Source organism: Miscanthus floridulus, chromosome 19 (assembly GCF_019320115.1).
Source record: "Miscanthus floridulus cultivar M001 chromosome 19, ASM1932011v1, whole genome shotgun sequence".
NCBI lineage: Eukaryota > Viridiplantae > Streptophyta > Magnoliopsida > Poales > Poaceae > Miscanthus > Miscanthus floridulus.
Genome location: NC_089598.1, coordinates 3,210,621 through 3,217,234, shown reverse-complemented (window position 1 = coordinate 3,217,234; position 6,614 = coordinate 3,210,621).

The window sequence follows — 6,614 nt, the reverse complement described above, 5'->3', positions numbered from 1 at the left end:
TGCTCATTCTCATTCATTCATTGTACCGGCCGGCTCAGTTACTTGCACGTCGCGTCACAAACTTCTTGTTGCGCGCCTGATGCCATTTCCTTCCCGCAGCTGTATATATTGCCATGTCGGTTCAGCTCAACGTCCCGTCCAGGTCCAATTCATTCATTCCGTATTTTGCACCAGAGGCCTGTTCGCTTGAACTTAGAATTTACTGTATTTTTCTCTCACAGTAAAGCTTGAGCCGGCTTGGCTTATCAGTCGGTTTTAATACTAGCCAAACAGGCCACAGATTTGTAGCTGTACTCCCTCGTCTCCAAATAGCTGTACATCTTGCGTTTCAAGGTGCTATTCTTTTAACTTTTTATCAAACATATAAAAAGACTATAATTTAATACTCCATCCATCTCAAATTATAAGTTATTTCAACTTTCTTAGATAGTTAAATCATATCAAGTTTGACCAAATGTATATAAAAAAACAACATTTACATACCAAATTATTATCATTAGATTCTTCATTAATTATGTTTTCATAGGATGCCTATTTGATGTCATAAATCTTTGTAATTCTTTTTATAATTTTAATTTGGTCAAACTTGAGATGTTTTGACTCTCCAAAAAAGTTGGAATGATTTATAATTTAGAATGGAGAGAGTATAATCGCCCTAAACTACAAAACCGGGTAACAGGCCTCCTCTAGCTGTCAAAACTGGGTAAATCTTATTCTCTGTCCGGTTTCGTGGATGGTTTTCTATGTTGTAAAAGTAATTAAAACTTGGTTTGATCGATAAAAATTCATAATTAATTTATTTTTAATGAAAGTGTGAAACCAATATTATTTTTTTTCCTGAAAATGCTATCTAATTGTTTATGATCTACTCCCTACGTACTAAAATATTTGAGACTTTAGGTTTAGACACGAGAACTAAAGAATAGTGAAAAGGTACAATGTAGAAAACAAGCAGGAGAGAGATAGAGGAAATAGAGATAAAGATGTATTGAGAGAAGAGAAATGTGCATTGGAAAGTGAGAAGGTTAAGTATTTTGGGACGAAGTGATATTTATTTGGATCTAGTTTGTTTAGAGAAAGTTCAATAATAGAGCCAAGTATTTAACTATTAGCCAAGTTGCAAGGGTCAACCTATACAATGGTGGTCTCTTATTTGTGTATAAGAAACTTTTTTATTGTTAGTTTTACATAAGCCCCACTCCTCACATTCACTTTGTGTATGGACCCACCACTGCATATACATTTGTGCCTAGCTTGTTGCTTGCATGAGAGCTAAGCTCTCCTCTATCTCCTTCCTTCTCTCCTCCACATCAGTATTTGTTTGGCTATAAGCCAATTATTGTACTTGCTCTCATGTTCTTATTGCTTTATTGCTTGTAGTCATACAGTGGTCATTATTTATCTATAAACAAATAAGATAAAAAAACTCTAAATAGTGCACCAACATATAGATAAGATCTCCTACAACTAAAAAGAATAAAAGTAAGACTATTTTTTCGTGCGACTTTTTTAGGGTCGCTCCTCATTCCCGTCTGTGCGATACCGCGTCACGTGCTCCACTCCATCCTCCCCCCGCCGCCAGCCCCGCACGCCCGCAGCCTCCCTCCACGCTCGCGACCCCTTCCGTGCCGATCCATCTCCCTTCCAGATCGGCATCGTGATGGCGGCGGGGTGACACGACGTTGCGGCCCCCCGTGGGAGACGCCCACCCAGAAGACGCTCACCACCTGTGGCTTTGTAAAAAGGAAGGGGGCGTTCCCCACTCGCAATCCCATGGTGTGCCGCCCTCGCTCCTCCGTCCCTCTCCATAGCCTATCGCACACGCCCTCGCCACCGTCGCCGCCGATGCCACGCCACCCCCGCTCGACCCTCGTCGCGGACTCCGACGCCGCCCACCCCACGCCCAACCATCGCTAGATCTGAGGATGCCCCCACACCTGACGCCGGCCAGATCCCAACGAGAACGTGATGACACCTCCAAGACTGCGCAGCCATTTGGTGTCCTCCTATTGGCGCCCTATGACTCCAATAAACTGCTCAACATGGCCACGATTTTTAGCACCGGCAACCACGTCAATGCACCTCCGGCGCTGGTACGTCTCCCACTCTGTGTCTCATCTACAGTGCGTAGCTCCAGGATCTGATCAGGTTTGTGTTTCTCGCGCCTAGTTCCGCAGAATTTTGTAGCTTCAGTACAAGTGTTCATGGTGCACCGCCACCGCCACCGCCCCCTTCGGCTGTCGCTCTGATTCGCCCGGCGCCTGCTCCGCTCGCCCCGGTCGGCTGGCCAGGACCGTGCGCCGCCCTCACCCAACAAGTTGTTGGACGTCGCGATCACGGCCTCGCCCGATTGGCTGGTTCCTGGCTGATGGCGGCGGCGCTCTCTTGGCTCCTACTCGGCTGTGTCTGCGTGCTGGGGTACCCTGACCTAGACCTGGTACGGGGAGGGGGGGTACCGGGGCAGCCGTCCGTGGCTTTCCTGCAGTTCGCTGACTATGTGGACGAGGACAAGGGCGCCAGGAGGAGTACCTCACCGAAGCTGAGGACGCTGCCAAGTCCAAGCCATCCCTGCTCAACGGAGGTTCGATCCATTATTACTCACCTGAGTCACCCCTCTTGATGAATATTAAAAAAATGTGATATCATACTCTTCCTGTTTGTTACTCAGTGCTAGCAGGATAGCAGTAGTTGTGGTCAGAGGCTGTCACCTGTTATTGATGTTAATTTCCGTATTGTTTGCTTTCCATTTCACTGCATGCTAGAACAGAGGAATTTCGCTGGAGGTTTTCGTTAGTTACTGGAAGAAATTCATTTATTTCAAACATTTCACATTACAATTCATTTTGTAACAGATGGTAGTACTGTCATAGTTTCGGTTCACTCACTAATCTTCTTGAAAAATTTTTGTATTGCATTTGGTATTGTGTAGAGAACTTTCACAACCATGCTATCTTCTTCAGTGCTTCTTGTTTAATTCGGATAGCTATCATCCCTAATGTCCATATTGGTGGAAGCAGCATAAGTTTTCTCATATATTTTTCTTTTGCTACTCTGAGAAGTCCCAATTTTTTTTCCATCTTTTCATTTTGCATGGAGTATATATTTCAACATGGCAAATAACGTGCACCCCAAACCATAGTTGTGGATAATGTTGTGTAGTATATTACCAACCAATGCCTGCGATTGGGCAAAAACCTTAAATTTTCAACAAATAATTGAAGAATACAGTAGCATCTATCCTGAGAGACTCTTACCTGTCCCAAATGTTACGGCTGACCATATGCATGCCTAACTATGGCGAGATGTTTTATACATGATAGTGCTACATTTGCGCTGCATAGACCATGTTTTAGACACAACTTTTTTGAATTATGCTGTACAATTTGGCTGAAATTTGTTTGTTATATAATATATACCCCTTTTTTCCCTAGCGCCTTGAACATTGCCTCTTGACGTTGAGCGGTTGAGGTAGATCTTCCTAGCTAGCTCAGTTGTGCTGCTGCGTGATGTCATTAACATCGATATGGATAATCAGTTGGCTGGCAAATATAAGCATTGTCTATTCATTTGTGGCCATTTGTGCTTCCATCAGAGGCGCTGAATTTTCTGATTGCATACAAGGATTGATTTTTTGGTTTCAGAATGCACATATATATCCCTAATAGCCATCGCTCTTGTGTAGTTTGGTTTAGCAGTGTCTGATGCAATTAGATCATGGATGGATATAGTTTTGCACTGTCCATCTCTAATTGAATGGACTCTGCATGCGGTCGATTTTTGTCATTGCTCTATTAGAGTTGATTGCCTCGCATCCAAGAAAATAAGCTACATCCTCATATTAGTAATTCATGGGAGTTACAACATATGCAGTTTTATTTTCCTTGCTTTGTTTGTTATCTCACAGGGATCAACCTAATATGATCAATCCTTTTTTGTTAATGCTCTAACCAATTATTTTATAAAGGAGATGTGTATTGCCCCAGTTCCATATATCTAAAAAAATATGCAGTTTTTTTTTTGTAACCGAACCGAGGAATATTCATATGGTGATATGATCTGGCCCTCTGGTGGAGGCAATACACTTGTGTGGCCATTCCTGCCAAGTTCACTTTTGCAAACTGCGGCTATCAGTAAGAGGAGCAGATCAACCCTTGTTTCCCCTTCTTTTATGCACTAACGCACTCTTCATTTTATGTTTCTTAATATTTTTATTGTATTATACTGCAGGGCACATCATTTTCAGTAAGACAAACATATATCGAGCACATGCAGATGTCAAAATCTTTAGTTTTGTAGAAAGATGAGTTAATATTTTAGGAAACTTTGTATTATGAGATATGTTGTATCATTAATAATCGACAACTGTTTGGATTGGTAAATGCTTTGGCATCCCATTGTGAAGTATCTTTCATTTTGATCAATCCAGTTATGCAAGAGAAGTGAAATCGGTGTGTTTTCAAGTGAATGTTATCAATTATCAATAACTGAGTGAGACTCGACGGAGGAGCAAAGTGGCTGCGGCTGGCGCTTGTTATATTTGGCAAGGCAAAGTAATGCATTAGTTTCGGTGGGACAATTGTTCTTTCTGGCAGGATGGACTTACTATATATTGATCAATGTTTGGTCCTATTCCTGGCATGTTATTTATTTGATCAAAGCTGGTGGTGTTTTCAACCTCGACACAGATTGTCGGTAGGATTTCTTTGATCGCGCTAATCTGTTGAAACAGAAGTACGAAACCAATGTATGATGTTATTTTACATTAACTTAACCCAGCCAAATATATAATTTCATAAATATTTTCGGTTCCCGTCGTATCACGGAAAGGTCTATATAGTAGAGTTGGTAAGGCTGCGATGTCGTGCTCTTAGTAACTGTTAATTTCATAAACTTTGTTTTTTTGGATTAAATGTTAATTTAATGTCTTACTGTATTGTTATCTTAACGTGTGATCCGTGTGTTTTTAGTACAAAAGTTTAGTTGTCCCGTAGCAACGTACGGGCACGCTACCTAGTTTTAAAAAAAAAACCACATTTGGAGCTGGTCAGAAGATCGGCTCTGGGTTCGACAATCGAAGAGGGTGTCTTTACCTATTTCGACGTTTAGGATTGAAAATCATCGGTGAAGTGCAACTTAGAGGTTGAAAATTGGACAAAAGCTTTCGCAAAAAAAAAAAGGACTAACGTGCGACAAGTACAGCTACGCAGTATATGGAGATCGAATTTGTTGGAGATACCTTTCGTAGGATGATGGACGATGCAGATGGATTCATTCATTCATCGGAGAGGAGAGGCAGAGAGAGAGACGTGACACGATACCACACGCATTCATATATATACGTAGTCCGTACGTGGTTGCCTCGTTTTAGGCTACTCTCTCGCTCGTTCATTCATTTGGGTTCGGCATTGCATTATTGATTTCTCTTTTTTATAATAACACGTACTCCCTATGTTCTAAATTCTAAGACACTTTAACTTTTCTAGATTTATAGTTTTTGCTACGCACCTAATAGATATATAAAATATCTACTAGATATATAGTAAAAGTTAAAAGTCTAGAAATATCAAAATGTCTTGTAATTTAGAACAGAGAAGATATTATGTTAATTGATTGATTGATGAACGCAGAACGCAGTGCCATTAATTGTCAATATATAATAGTTGGATCAATTGGGGGCATATATATATAGTAATATGCGTACTCCCTCCGATTTTTTAAATGAGGTCGTTTGAGGTTATCTTAAGTTAAATATTTTAAACTTTAACTACAAATAAAAATTTTTAGGTTAAGTTTAAAAATATATAAGTGATATAAGTAGATTCATCTTGAAATATAGTTCTATAAAAGTATATATTGACTATATTATATAAGTATTTTATAGAAAAAGTAACGATCAAAATTGTTCGTTTAGATCGTATCGCTGTCCAAACCGACGTCTGTGAAACTGGAGGGAGTTCTGAATACCGCATGGTAGGAGGCGGGGGACGACGATGACCTACTCTGTAGGCTGTACGCATTACAGTAGGTTGCATGGATCCGGCCAATAATTGTACTTAGCTAGCTAATAAGCTTGGCGTCTGCAGATGCAGCGCTAGCTCACTTAGACGGCCAGCAACAGGTAAATGGTTCAATACATATTTGTTAGTTTTCTCCAATAACAAGACCTAAAAGACAATCCTTTCAGCAAATAAGTTTTCAGGAGAGATGATACTCACATTTGAGTTATGCTTCTTCTAACACCTCTATTGGAGACTATAAGTATTTTGTTAGAGACCATTTTTAATTTGAGTTCCGCAGTGGGTCTTCCGTTGAAGACAGCCTCACATGTCACATCTTACATGATGCATGTATGTACTGTACGTGCGCACCGCGGCACCAATGGCGCTTCAATTCGCCGGCCGGCCAAGCCAGTGGCGTCGCGCTACCGGCGGACCGGCCAGTCCAGGGCGTCGATCGGTCCATAGTGTAACAGCCGGTGCCGGAGATCCGAGAAAAACGCAGGCATTGCGTACGTCCAGTGGCAGAGCCAGAACATTAGGTGTTCCATGTGAATAAAATTATACAATACCAATACGAAACAAATGTATAGGATCACAAGTGTCTATATATAGGAA